This window comes from Saccopteryx leptura, chromosome 2, assembly GCF_036850995.1.
Source record: "Saccopteryx leptura isolate mSacLep1 chromosome 2, mSacLep1_pri_phased_curated, whole genome shotgun sequence".
NCBI classification, from domain to species: domain Eukaryota; kingdom Metazoa; phylum Chordata; class Mammalia; order Chiroptera; family Emballonuridae; genus Saccopteryx; species Saccopteryx leptura.
Genome location: NC_089504.1, coordinates 276551057 through 276566737, shown reverse-complemented (window position 1 = coordinate 276566737; position 15681 = coordinate 276551057).

Here is a 15681-nt window from a genome sequence, read left to right as displayed (position 1 = left end):
CTGGGCTGCTGGCAGTTCAGCATCCAGCCACGAGGAGCTTATTTTATACGCACAAAGGTGCCTTCAGAAAGGCTCCTGACGGCCCTGCAGCAGGTGATTTTCTTCTGGCTGCTGGGAACCTGCTGTACTGTAATGATTTTGTTCGCATGATGCGGTTTCCTTCTGCATCTATATACACTGTCTTGATGATCAGATAATTTTTTATTTGGTTATTTATTTGTCCATGGAAGGTATTTTTATGTCTCCATATTAGTGATTGCATGTATTTAATTAGAATGTAAGGTAGTTTGTATCATCAGTTTCTTGGTGTAAATTGAGGTAGTTTGAGCATTTAAATCTAATGTCCATAGTATTACCTTAAATTAAATTGCCAGAATATATATATCTGTCGCCTCTAAAAGGATAAGAACTATGTTAAGGCATAGTGAATTTCTTTGAATACTTTTTTTCTCATTGATTTTTATTTATAAATCAAGAGATGCATTTCTCTGCAGAAAAGTTTATCTCCTGTTATGAATAAAATCATGCTGAAATGTGTAATATGCATTGCTTTTGTAATAAGAAATATAATAAAAGTTATTTTTAGTTAAAAATGCAATTTTTTGAAGTCACACACAAAAGAAGATAACTTTTGGTACACTAGACGCACAAAAAATATTAACATCATGCAAAATATGTTTGAAACTAGCTTCTTTAAAATGATTCTCAAATTATTAGATTGTATATATATTTCCAACTGATGGTTTTAGCTGGTGACTCCTGCCTTTATCAAGTTTATTAGCATTTCAAAATTATTTCAGTGGGATCATTATGGTCATGCATTATCGACATCTTAAAGTTTTATTAATTTATTTAACAAATATTTGGTGATCGCCTCTTGGTTGCCATGCAATGGCTAAACCAAAGCCCCTGTCCTCTACCTAGAGTTCATTATTGGAAAGGAAAAAGATGACAGCAGTTTTGTAACACACCCTTCCCTGTTCGGGATGCTTTCCCTCTTATGAGTAACCTTGACCAAAACCATTATTACATGATAGTTATGCAAATGTTTATGATAAAGGAACTTTGAACACTGTCTTTAGGGCCAGTAGCAATTGAGATAAAATGAAATATTCATAATAACAGTTGAGGAATTACAAGTTCTATAAGTCCAAGGCATCCGATAGAATGAGAATGATTTATCAGTTCTCCAGGTTTACAATTAAGTGAGAGTGTTATAAGGATTGCTGAATGTACTCAGCTTTCACAATATGACTGGAGGAATAACAATAATGAGAGTGTCAAAGGTCTAAGGAAAGTACTTTCCTTAGATCTTTAAGCACCTTTACAAGCGTTTTCTTATTTAGCAATCAACCTATTATTTGTAGGAAGGCTGGGAGGGTCTGGTATTCTTCACCTTGTTTTACAAATTGGTGAATGAACAACACCCTTACTGAGTGGTTCACCTCAACACTGATGGAGTTTTTGTCAAAGCCCAAGCCTCACAACAAGGTAAACCATAAGATCTCTAAGATTTGTAACAATGAGGGCCCAAGAAACACAACATACTGCTATCTTTAAATGTAGCTAGAAACTTAAACATATATATCAGGATTCGAAAATAACTATTCAGAAAGTGCTCCAGTGATGGTCGTTATTTGCTTGATTTCTGTAGTCTTAATTATTACATCATGTCTTAAGCCTCTCTAGGATCTTCACTGGGGACTCACTGTGAGAAAGGTCAGCCTTCAGGCTCACTAGCTTGTCCTGGTTGGTACCAACCTACTGGCACTTCCTGTGGCAGTCTGGCTCTCACCTATCACCATACTCCATGGTCACAATGTGTTCTGCATTATACGACTTACATTCTTTGTCTTGAATTTATTTGGAAATTTGACAAAAGCCAAGCAAGGCCTCTTCTCCCTAAATAGGTAGACATATGTAAGCTTTGCATTCAGTTTAGGGAGGTCATGACCTTTGAAACCCATCCCTGGACATCAGGAAACCAGGAGCCAGGTAATACACACACACACACACACACACACACACAATACCTATTTCCCTTTCTTTGACATAAAAATATCAGGAGACATCTATTTGATAGTAATTTTTTTATTTTATTTATTTATTTTTTGTATTTTTCTGAAGCTGGAAACAGGGAGAGACAGACAGACTCCCGCATGCGCCCGACCGGGATCCACCCGGCACGCCCACCAGGGGCAACGCTCTGCCCACCAGGGGGCGATGCTCTGCCCCTCCGGGGCGTCGCTCTGCCGCGACCAGAGCCACTCTAGCACCTGGGGCAGAGGCCAAGGAGCCATCCCCAGCGCCCGGGCCATCTTTGGATGGAGCCTTGGCTGCGGGAGGGGAAGAGAGAGACAGAGAGGAAGAAGAGGGGGAGGGGTGGAGAAGCAGATGGGCGCTTCTCCTATGTGCCCTGGCCAGGAATCGAACCCGGGTCCCCCGCACGCCAGGCCGATGCTCTACCGCTGAGCCAACGGGCCAGGGCCTATTTGATAGTAATTTTTTTAAGCAGAGGAGAAACATATATGAACTTCTGAAATGCTAATTTTTTTCTTTAATGACATTATGGAATATTTAAGAATTTGAATGGATTGTAGTAATCATGAAGAGGAATGTTTTCTTTTTCTTAAAAACTTAAAGGCACAGTGTTTCCTTCTCATTAAGCCCATGGCACCTGTATTGCTTTAATCATTATAGGCAGGGCCCCCTTCTGACTTCCCAAAGGCAGTTAAATGCCCCTTTTGGTTGTATCACATACCTTGCCTGTAAAAATCAGGTCAGATTCTATCGGTGAGTTTATTCTTGCAATTAAGTAAAATAATTTCAGAAGCAAAGGGACCCATGGGAAGCAGCATGCCAAATCTAATGAAGCCTAACCTCAAAAATTGTAAGGTCCTTCACCACCCATCCAGTCCACTTTCAGAAAATGTCTTGTTGGGTTTTCTTTTTCATTAGTGGTCTACTTACCTTATTGTTTACTTCAGTTTTCACTTCCTGGGGTCTCTCCTCTCTCATTCATTGCCTTTTTAGAATTTATGGATGAGATGGGAATCAGTCTCTGGGCACAATTTAATAAAATCTATTAAACATTCTTTTCCAAATTTAAATTTCTGGATCATTCTACTCAACTGATGGCTTGACCATTATTATTATTACTATTATTATTATATTCATCAGTGTTTCAGATTAGAATTGGTTTCAGTGGAAAGTGTCAGCAAACTCAAAATACTAGTATCTTATATATAAAAGAGGTTACTGTGACCTGTAATGAAGTTTGGTGATAAGCAATCTTAAGACTAGAATAGAGCTCCCTTAATCATCAAGGACCCAGGTTCTTCTAACATGTTAACTCATCATCCTCAAAATGTATTAGATTCTACCTCCTAGTACAATACGGATACTCAAACTACAGGAGTCATGTCTACATTCCATTCAGCAGGAAGGAACAAAAAGGGCACATTAACTTTTAAGGCTATTTTCTAGGTGTTGCATACAACATTTATGCTCACATTCCATTGGCCAAAGCTTAGTCCAAAGGCTATATACAGTAAGTACCCGAGTTATAAACATCTGACTTACATACAAATTGTACTTACAAACTGAGTACCATAAGGGCTATTGGTAATCAACTGCAGTTGGACATTGGTGAAAATAATATAGAGTTACTCAATTCCTGTGGCAATGAACTAACCAATGAAGACTTTATGGAACTGGAGTAGCAGATGATAGCATTTAGGGAAGAAAACAGACCTAGCAACTCCAGAACCAAAAAAGTTTCTACAGAAGAGTTAGCTGATGCTTTTCGTCTCATTGAAGCAGGAATGGCAAAGTTAGAGGAGCAATATTTTGATACAGAGAGGTTCACCAAAGTTTACCGTGTAGTTATCGAAGGCCTGAGATGCTGTAGGGTCATTTATGATGAGAAAAAGAAAAGCTCTGTACAATCCTCTCTTTGTACTGACTTCAAGAAACTGACTCCAACCCTGATTCTCTAACAGCTGTCGTACCCTCTCCAAGAAGTTCATCATCTTCTGCATCATATATGCAAAGAAAGGTAAAAATAAATACTATGTTAAGGCAAACATCTGTCTAAGTGCATTTAATAGGTAAATGTACCTGTCCCAACTTACATACAAATTCAATTAAGAACAAACCCATAGAACTTATCTTGTTTGTAACGTGGAGACTGCCTGAATGTACTGTTAGCAGGCTGAAAAACTTTTGTTGTTGTTTTTTAAATTCCAAGTGGCCTTGTGCCAGCTATAATTATGGGGTTTAATTACTAAAAAAGAAGGATGAAATGGATATTGGTAATGTTTAGCTATCTGCTAACAGGGATTTGTAGCAAGTCTAAAGAGATATGACAAGGTGAACAACAGTTTTTGCAGAGTTATGCTGCCATCACTTAAAGAGTATTTTTCATTCATCAAGTCTGATTTTGCCATATTACATATCTGTCTTACTCATAACCAAAGATTACTCTGAAATATTTCATGAACAATTAGAACTTTTGAAAATTTATATTAGTTTTATTCTCATGTAATCTGCATAAAGGCTACTTTTCTGACCCAGGTTTTGCCTGGTGAGGCATTCAAGAAATACAATATATAAAAGTCAATATATAAAAACTAATTGGAGAAGCAATTTTTTTTTTTTCAACAAGAAAATAATTTATTCCAGTGGCAACTGTTAATCAGTTTCTACAGTTAGAAGATCAACAGTGATGGCAGTACCAGCAATGGCAAGAGTTTCTAATGACATCGGCATCAGATGCTTCCCCAAGCATGATTTTGGCTGTAGTTTCATTCCAGTTCAATCTTAGCATGTGTGTGGTCTCTTAGTTTGGTTCTGTTATGTTTTTGTTAATGCTGTGAAGTAGCATCCATAAATTCCTTTCCTACTTGAATCAACTAGAGTTGATTTCTTTTTTTTTTTTTTAAATGAATTTTTATTAATGGTAATGGGATGACATTAATAAATCAGGGTACATATATATTCAAAGAAAACATGTCTAGGTTATTTTGTCATTAGATTATGTTGCATACCCCTCGCCCAAAGTCAGATTGTCCTTCGCCATCCTCTATCTAGTTCTCTGTGCCCCTCCCCCTCCCTCTAACTCTCCCCCTGTCCTCCCTCCCCCCACCCCTGGTAACCACCACACTCTTGTCCATGTCTCTTAGTCTCATTTTTATGTTCCACCAATGTATGGAATCATGTAGTTCTTCTTTTTTTCTGATTTACTTATTTCACTCCTTATAATGTTATCAAGATCCCACCATTTTGCTGTAAATGATCTGATGTCATCATTTCTTATGGCTGAGTAGTATTCCATAGTGTATATGTGCCACATCTTCTTTATCCAGTCTTCTATTGAAGGGCTTTTTGGTTGTTTCCATGTCTTGGCCACTGTGAACAGTGCTGCAATGAACATGGGGCTACATGTGTCTTCACGTATCAATGTTTCTGAGGTTTTGGGGTATATACCCAGTAGAGGGATTGCTGGGTCATAAGGTAGTTCTATTTGCAGTTTTTTGAGGAACCACCATACTTTCCTCCATAATGGTTGTACTACTTTACAGTCCCACCAACAGTGAATGAGGGTTCCTTTTTCTCCACAGCCTCTCCAACATTTGCTATTACCCGTCTTGTTGATAATAGCTAATCTAACAGGGGTGAGGTGGTATCTCATTGTAGTTTTGATTTGCATTTCCCTAATAACTAATAAAGCTGAGCATCTTTTCATATATCTGTTGGCCATTTGTATCTCTTCCTGGGAGAAGTGTCTATTCATGTCCTCTTCCCATTTTTTTATTGGATTGTTTGTTTGTTTGTTGTTGAGTTTTATGAGTTCTTTGTAAATTTTGGATATTAGGCCCTTATCTGAGCTGTTGTTTGAAAATATCATTTCCCATTTAGTTGGCTGTCTGTTTATTTTTATATCAGTTTCTCTTGCTGAGCAAAAACTTTTTATTCTGATGTAGTCCCATTCATTTATCTTTGCCTTCACTTCTATTGCCATTGGAGTCAAGTTCATAAAATGTTCTTTAAAACCAGGTCCATGAGTTTAGTACCTATGTCTTCTTCTATGTACTTTATAGTTTCAGGTCTTATATTTAGGTCTTTGATCCATTTTGAATTAATTTTAGTACACGGGGACAGGCTGTAGTCGAGTTTCATTCTTTTGCATGTGGCTTTCCAGTTTTCCCAACACCATTTGTTGAAGAGGCTTTCTTTTCTCCATTGTGTGTTGTTGGCCCCTTTATCAAAGATTATTTGACCATATATATGTGGTTTTATTTCTGGGCTTTCTATTCTGTTCCATTGGTCTGAGTGTCTATTTTTCTGCCAATACCATGCTGTTTTGATTATCGTGGCCCTATAATATAAAGTCAGGTATTGTAATGCCCCCAGCTTCATTCTTTTTCCTTAGGATTGTTTTGGCTATTCGGGGTTTTTTATAGTTCCATATAAATCTGATGATTTTTTGTTCCATTTCTTTAAAAAATCTCATAGGGATTTTGATGGGAATTGCATTAAATTTGTATATTGCTTTGGGTAATATGGCCATTTTGATTATATTTATTCTTCCTATCCAAGAACAAGGAATATTTTTCCATCTCATTGTATCTTTTTCGATTTCCCTTAACAATGCTTTGTAATTTTCATTATATAGGTCCTTTACATTCTTTGTTATGTTTATTCCTAGGTATTTTATTTTTTTTGTTGCAATCGTGAAGGGGATTATTTTTTTGAGTTCGTTTTCTAATATTTCATTGTTGGCATAGAGAAAGGCTATGGACTTCTGTATGTTAATTTTGTATCCTGCGACCTTACTGTATTGGTTTATTGTTTCTAATAATCTTTTTGTGGAGTCCTTCGGGTTTTCGATGTATAGGATCATATCATCAGCAAAAAGTGATACCTTTACTTCTTCTTTTCCGATATGGATGCCTTTTATTTCTTTGTCTTGTCTGATTGCTCTGGCCAGAACTTCTAGCACCACGTTAAATAAGAGTGGAGAGAGTGGACAACCCTGTCTTGTTCCTGATTTAAGGTAGAAAGTCCTCAGTTTTATGCCGTTTAAAATGATGTTGGCTGATGGTTTATCATATATGGCCTTTATCATGTTGAGATATTTTCCTTCTATACCCATTTTGTTGAGAGTCTTAAACATAAAATTGTGTTGTATTTTATCAAAAGCCTTTTCTGCATCTATTGATAAGATCATGTGGTTTTTGTTCTTTGTTTTGTTGATATGGTGTATTACGTTAACCGTTTTGCGTATGTTGAACCATCCTTGAGATTCTGGGATGAATCCCACTTGATCATGATGTATTATTTTTTTAATATGTTGTTGTATTCGGTTTGCCAGTATTTTGTTTAGAATTTTAGCATCTGTATTCATTAGAGATATTGGTCTGTAGTTTTCTTTCTTTGTGCCATCCTTGCCAGGTTTTGGTATGAGGGTTATGTTGGCCTCATAAAATGTGTTTGGTAGTATTGCTTCTTCTTCAGTTTTTTGGAAGACTTTGAGTAGAATAGGAACCAAGTCTTCTTTGAATGTTTGATAGAATTCACTAGTATAACCGTCTGGGCCTGGACTTTTATTTTTGGGGAGGTTTTTAATAGTTTTTTCTATTTCCTCCCTGCTGATTGGCCTGTTTAGGCTTTCTGCTTCTTCATGACTCAGTCTAGGAAGGTTGTATTGTTCTAGGAATTTATCCATTTCTTCTAGATTGTTGTATTTGGTGGCATATAATTTTTCATAGTATTCTACAATAATTCTTTGTATATCTATGATGTCTGTGGTGATCTCTCCTCTTTCATTTTGGATTTTATTTATTTGAGTCCTGTGCCTTTTTTCCTTGGTGAGTCTTGCCAAGGGTTTGTCAATTTTGTTGATCTTTTCAAAGAACCAGCTCCTTGTTTTATTGATTTTTTCTATAGTTTTTCTGTTCTCTATTTCATTTATTTCTGCTCTGATTTTTATTATCTCCTTTCTTCGGCTGGTTTTGGGTTGTCTTTGTTCTTCTTTTTCTAGTTCCTTAAGGTGTGAAGTTAAGTGGTTTACTTCGGCTCTCTCTTGTTTGTTCATATAGGCCTAAAGTGATTTGAACTTTCCTCTTATTACTGCTTTTGCTGCATCCCAGAGATTCTGATATGTCGTATTTTCATTTTCATTTGTCTGTATATATCTTTTGATCTCTGCGCTTATTTCTTCTTTGACCCATTCATTTTTTAGAAGTATGTTGTTTAGTTTCCACATTTTTGTGGGTTTTTCCCCCTCTTTTTTGCAGTTGAATTCTAGTTTCAAGGCTTTATGATCAGAAAATATGCTTGGTACAATTTCAATTTTTCTAAATTTGCTGACATTGTCTTTGTGGCCCAACATATGGTCAATTCTTGAGAATGTTCCATGTACACTAGAGAAAAATGTATACTCTGTCGCTTTGGGATGAAGTGTCCTGTAGATGTCTATCATATCCAGGTGTTCTAGTATTTCGTTTAAGGCCACTATCTCTTTATTGATTCTCTGTTTGGATGACCGATCTAGAGCCGTCAGCGGAGTATTGAGGTCTCCAAGTATGATTGTATTTTTGTTAGTTTTTGTTTTAAGGTCAATAAGTAGCTGTCTTATATATTTTGGTGCTCCTTGGTTTGGTGCATATATATTAAGGATTGTTATGTCTTCTTGATTCAGTGTCCCCTTAATCATTATGAAATGACCATTTTTGTCTCTGAGTACTTTTTCTGTCTTGTAGTCAGCATTATCAGATATGAGTATTGCTACACCTGCTTTTTTTTGGGTGTTGTTTGCTTGGAGTATTGTTTTCCAGCCTTTCACTTTGAATTTGTTTTTATCCTTGTTGCTTAGATGTGTTTCTTGTAGGAAGCATATAGTTGGATTTTCTTTTTTAATCCATTCTGCTACTCTGTGTCTTTTTATTGGTAAGTTTAATCCATTTACATTTAGTGTAATTATTGACACTTGTGGGTTCCCTACTGCCATTTTATAAATTGCTTTCTGTTAGTTTTGTATCTAGTTTGATTCTTCTCTTTTGTTTTTCTATCATTTGTTTTTGTTTGTTTGTGTTCCATACTTCTTTCCTCTGTTGCTACCTTTTTTAAGTCAAGTGTTTTTGTGGTGGTTTTTTCTAGGGTGGTTACCATTAAGTAATGAAAAGGGTACCTACCATATTCATTGTAGTACCCTATCTTATAAGTATTTCTGCACTTCATCGTCCTTTGCTACTGTTAATCTCCATCCTCTCCCCCTTTTTTTCCTTTGTTGTCACAGTTTAAGTTTGGTTTTATTGTGTTCTTGGTGGAGCTGTTACTTGTGGTGTTGTTTTCTTTTGTTCTTTGAATCTGGTTGGAAAACCCCCTTTAGTATTTCCTGGAGTGGGGGCTTTCTGTTGATAAATTCTCTCATCTTTTCTGAATTTGTGAATGTTTTTATATCTCCTTCATACTTGAAGGATAGCTTTGATGGGTATAGTATTCGTGGCTGAAAGTTCCTCTCTTTCAGGGCTAAATATTGGGGTCCACTCTCTTCTAGCTTGTAGAGTTTCTGCTGAGAAATCTGATGATAATCTAATAGGCCTTCCTTTATATGTTGTACTCTTCTTTTCCCTGGCTGCCTTGAGAATTTTTTCTTTGTCATTGGTTTGTGTCATCTTTATTATGATGTGCCTTGGAGTGGGTTTGTTGGGGTTAAGAAAACTCGGTGTTCTGTTTGCTTCTTGAATTTGAGGCTTTAGTTCTTTCCACAGGCTTGGGAAGTTCTCGTCTATTATTTGTTTGAGTATATTCTCCATTCCATTTTCTTTCTCTTCTCCCTCTGATATACCTATTATTCTTATGTTATTCTTTCTGATGGAGTCAGACAATTCCTGTAGGGCTTTCTCGTTTTTTATTATTTTTGAGTCTCTTTCTTCTTCTCTCTGTTGTGCCTCAAGTTGTTTGTCTTCTATTTCACTAATCCTATCTTCAATCTGGGCTGTTCTGCTAGCTAAGCTTGTTACCTCGTTTTTCAGCTTGTGAATTGAGTTTTTCATTTCTGTTTGATTTGTTTTTATAGTTTCAATTTCCTTGGTAATATATTCTTTGTGTTCATTGAGTTGTTTTCTGATCTCCCTATATTGCCTTTCTGTGTTTTCTTGTATATCTCTGAGTATTTTTAAGATTTCTATTTTAAATTCTCTGTCATTTAGCTCCAAGGCTTCCAATATGTTAAGTCTTTTCTCCATAGATTTTTCCACATCTATTTGTGTTACCTCTCTTTCTTTTGTATCCATAATATTCGATTTCCTCTTTCTTATTGGCATCTGAGGGTGGTCTTGTTGATAGCACTAATTAGAATTAATAAAGAGTAAAAAGTAAAAAAAAAAAAAAAAAAAAGGTAAAACACCCCACAAAAAAAAACAGTAATAATTTATTATTTCCCCCTTTTTTTCTTTCTTCTCTTTCCCTCCTCTCCCCTCCTCAGGGAAATATCGTGCCTATAATGGAGGGCCTGATTTTGGGTGAAGAGTTCAAGGGGCAAAAAAAGGGGAGTAGGGACCTACTAAATGCAAAAAAAAAAAAAAAAAAAAAAGGAAGAAAATCTTAGACAAGCATAAGATGATTTGCTTGTGAGTGATGGTCAACTAAGAGATATAATGAGAGGGATAAGAGGGAACCAGAAAAAAGGACAAAAAAAGGAATAATAAAGAAGAAAAAAATAAAAATGATAAGTAAAAATCTGTTGTATTAAGTGGAGCGAAGACTAAATACAATGGAGACCTTGGGTTGGGAGGACCCAAAATGCCACAAAAATAAACAAACAAGAAAAAAACAAAAACAAAAGCGAAAAAGAAAAATAAAGCCAAAAAAAGCCTTGAGTCCCAAATTAACTAATTTGTTCGTGATTGAGGATTAAATGGGATGAAAGTAAAACGAGAAAAGAAAAAACGAATAGAAAGGAAAAAATAAGAAAAAGAGAAAAACGAAGGAAGAAATAAAAAAGGAAGAGAAAAAAACAAGATAAAGCAAAACAAAATAAAACAAAAGAGGAGAGAGTGAGAGTTAAGTGTTTTGGAGTATAACCTTAAAGGAGGGTGAGGATGAAGAAGAGAAATAAAATGTAACACTTATGGGTAGTGTAGTTCAAGAAAAGGGAAGCATAAGATGGGCAGAGAATAGAAGGACCGAGGTGGAGGAAATAAAGGCAATAAGATAGAAGAAACAAACAACAACAACAACAAAAAATTAGTGGAACAAGTTGTAAAGTCTGTGGATTTTTCTTGATTTTGAGATGTTAACTTCTTCCTTTTTCTTTTCTCTCCCTCTTCCTGGTCGGTGACTCTACCCCAGGCTCTGCCCCTGTGTCACACTTAGGTAGGGATTTGCAGTTGATGGGATTCTAAAGCAATGTCATATAATTGGCTTTAGTCTTGCTGGTAGTCAAGGCTTGTTGGCGTTTGCAGGGTCCAACGATGAGAGAGTTTGCTTTCCTGGATTCTCTCTCCTAGTCCCCCCTTCCTGAATTAGCAGCCTGGTGATCCAGCTATAAGGCTGCAACTGCTTCTGCCTGGGGAGTAAGAGCCTCAAAGAGCTGGGAAATCCCCACTCTATCCCCACTCAGTGCAAGGCTTTGGGAATTGCTCTGGTAGTCAGGGCCTCCAGTGTAATCAGGCGGGGGTGGGAGTCAATTGTTGTCAAGGTGACTGTTCAGCGCCTAGCATTCAGTTGGACCTCTCAACCCAGGCTTTCCACACTTTGTAGCCTGTTTCGGCTGGGAAGAAGAGGCACTAGTTTCTGCTTGCGACTAGTGTAGTATAGATCTTATTATCTGCCAAGTCCTTCTTGTTAGCGTTTATCCCTGAATATGGAGGCTCTATCAATCAGAAGTTGCCCCCGCCCCTTTAGCGAGAGGCACTAAAAAATATCACGCCTCTTGTCTTGGGTCGCTGAACTGAGAGAGATCTTATCAATTAGAACCGAGGGTGCGCAGATTTCACGGGTTAAGCTAATTTCAGTGATTGGGTCGCAGCTGTGCTCCCGAAGGTATTTCAGGCTGCCTGCGCGCGCCCCTCCGCGCCCCTCCCCCAACGCTTGATTGTTAGCTTGAATGGCTGGGTGAGGTGCCCCGCCCACGGAGAGAATCTCCCAAGTTTGGAATACCACCCTGGGGCCTCTCCCGCTCCCCCCGCTGCTGGCGGCTGGGGCGCACCAGGCGCAGGATGATGGGGCACCCTGGGTGTGCGGGCCAGCAGGGCGCTCTGGGCGCGTGGAATGCCCAGGGTACACGCGCGAATGGGGTGCTCCGGGCACCGGTGGCTGGCGACTCTCACTCACAGTGCGCGGGCCGCTGGGAACGTTAGCGGTGCTCGCTCTGCAACCGGACCGGGCGCGCGCCTGCGGCTGCTCGCGGCTGCTGCTCGCGGCTCCCGAGTGTGGGCTGACTCACCACAGGCGCACTTCCTCGCGGCTTGAATGAACGTCCCTGCGGTAGCTTCCTCCACACCCTCGTCTCTCAGATTCAAATGATAACAGTCCTTTTGCTTTCAGTTTGTGTGGAACTCCGGAATGCTCCGAGGATAAATTTTCCTGTTTCTAGTTGATAAATTTGTTGTGATTTTGGGGAGATCTGTCGGACGCGCTGCTCACGGCGCCATTTCCGTGACGTCCTGGAGAAGCAATTTAAATTATTTTTTCAAAAGATCAAAATGAATCCATTAATAACATTCTGTAGAGCTTCTTCTTATTCTTCTTTTAAGTGAGAGGAGGAGAGATAGAGAGACAGACTTCCAAATGCACCCTGACCAGCATCCACCTGGAGACCACTGTCTAGGGCTGATGCTCGAATCAACCAAGCTATTCTTAGCACCTGAGGCTGACACTCAGGCCAACCAAGCTATCCTCAGTGTCCAGGGCCAACGCTCAAACCAGTTGAGCCACCAGCTGCAAGAAGAAAGAGAGAAAAGGGGAAGAGGGAGGGGAAGAGAAGCATATGGTCGCTTCTCACATGTGCCTTGACCAGGGATCAAATCCAGGATGTTTGCATGCTGGGCTGACACTCTATCCACTGAGCCAACTGACCAGGGTCTACAACTTCTTAAAATCATCTTTTTTCAATTATCTTAAAGTCTCTCTCTCACACACACACCACAGTGTGTGCACCCCTTTCTGAGCTCCCCACAGCTCTTCTCCTCGCCTAAGCCATGGCTGACTTTTGTATTTCTACTTCCCCCCCTCACTTCCTGATCTCTTTCACTAATTATTGCCTGCCCATTCCTTTGTAAAGCAATCAGACCAGTGTGAGTACAACTTCTGCACCTGACCTATTAACCCAGTTCTCCAGAAAACAATCTGTATTAGATAAAATTGTTCTTAATTTTCAAAGTTCTAGAAAAGCCTGTAATGCTTACTTATTAATTTATCCAAACTGGACATTCATAATAAAACATGTAATTCTATGATCCCTTGTATGTAATTGCAAAATCTAAATAGCTTTGAAGACAAAGTTTTCTTCTAATTTACTTGACAGCAATACCTGATCTGAACTTTGTGAGGGTATTTATAGTCTCTGTATATTCCATTTGTATAAACATTTTACATTTCATGGAGAAATATTAGTAAAACAATATTATAAGAAATATAATACCTTTCTAAAGTCCTAATAATTGTGAATCCAAAATATACCATTGAGATAAAGAACTATTTGCAATTACTTCCTTTAATAATGCTCTATTTTCTGCCCATATTTATGTAGGAATAGACAAAAATTTCTTTATTTTTAAAAATCGTATTGTACAAACACCGTGTACATTAGATACTGAGAAATATGTATTCTTCAAGAAGCTGAATATGTGGTATGTTAAGGAAAATTACTCAAAACTTGGAACTAGGCAAGAAGGGATCACTGGAGAAAATTTTCAGTGGATTACTAAGTGTTCTCTGGCAGACCCTCTCTGGGGATTATTTATTTCCCAGAAATTACACAGTGGTGTGTAATTTTGATTTACTTTTTATTAACTAGTCTTTTTTTACAACTCTAAAAGTAGAGGTTAATTTGTAGAAAATAGATAAGAACACAAATGATTCTGATCACAGCAAAACAAATGAATTTTGCCCAGTAGATTCAATTAATTTCCATCAATTAGAAAAGCTGATTCCAAATATGCATTTGGGATCAAATATGCATTTGCCCTTGTTTATGGTATTAAACAGTTTTGCATTTACTGAAAAAGTGATTTCAGATTGCCTTTGTCTGACGATACAAATCTTTGGTCCAAATTCTTCTTTGAACTAAGTATAGCATCTTAATGATTCCCTCATTAATTGAATTTAGTAAAATCTTTGACAATACTCACTTTATATTTACATAAATGACATGTTATTAACTTTTTGAAAATTATACTTTAAAAGATATTCATACTCCAGGAACTCATCTAATAGTTGAGCAAAGGGAAGATGTGATAAAACCATAAAGGCAGTACACAGTAATTAATTAATGATCAATATGGATTTGAGAGGCTGTGGTTGAGTTTCTCGATGACTGTTCTTTTCATGTATTCTGCACTGCTTTATAAAACATTTTTAAATGTATTGATTTTAGAGAGAGAAGGACAGAAATATTGATTTGTAGTTTCACTTATATATGCACTCATTGGTTGTTTCTTATATGTGCTCTGACTGAGAATCAAACCCACAACCTTGGCATATTGGGATGATGATCTAACCAACTGAGCTACTTGGCTAGGGCTTCTGCATTGCTTTTTATTCATTTAGCAGACAATTCTGATTTGCATTCTGGAGTGCAAAGGAAGAGAACACAAACACAGATGAGGCACACTCCCTATCCTAGAGTTAACAGTCTAGTGTGGGAGAAAGACATGAACAAGTCATTACAAAGAAATACTAATGGGGGAGAAAGAGTAACATTTGAGACCTTACTGTGTCCTTCTGCTTTATATTTATTATAATGCTTTACATTTACTACTTTTAAAACCCTAAAATTTTGTAGGAATTTTACCCCAATTTTATAATTAGAGTATGGACAACTAGCTAGTTGCTGTAAATGTCATAAACAAGAAGCTATGAGCCCCAAAGCAATTTTATGTGCTTCAATTCTGGAGACCAAAGCATTCCTGCCATCTTTCTCTTACTCATTAGTCCACTTGGTTGACTCTAAACTCAGGCCCAGTCCTGCCCCAGGAAGGCCCACAGAATGGGAAGCCTGGCACAGGCCTTGCTATATATAATGAGGACAATGTGTCATGACAGGACTTTCGAGTTCTCAGGTTTGAAATCAATCAGGACCAGCTCCTTCATAGAAGCCATAAATCTGGAAGATCAGAGACAAGTTTAATTGACTTCTCTGGGATTTCAGCCTTCAGTGATGCTCACAGCCTTAGGATTTCTGGTATTTGAGAAAGGGGCACGGGCAATACCCAGAGTTGGGTTTTACTTGGGAAAGCATCAGGGATTGACACCCCTTCCTCCACCCACAATGCTGGAGAGAGTTGCAAAAAGTAGACTTTAAACATTGGCAAATATTGACAGAAGTGAAGGTCATGGCAAGACCATTTGGATTGTCTCTCATGGAAGGATAAGCCTGCAGTTCAAAGGGATTGGTCAACTGGATTTGCATGAACAGAACTTGGGCAATTTGTGAAACTGAGTTTTAAAACT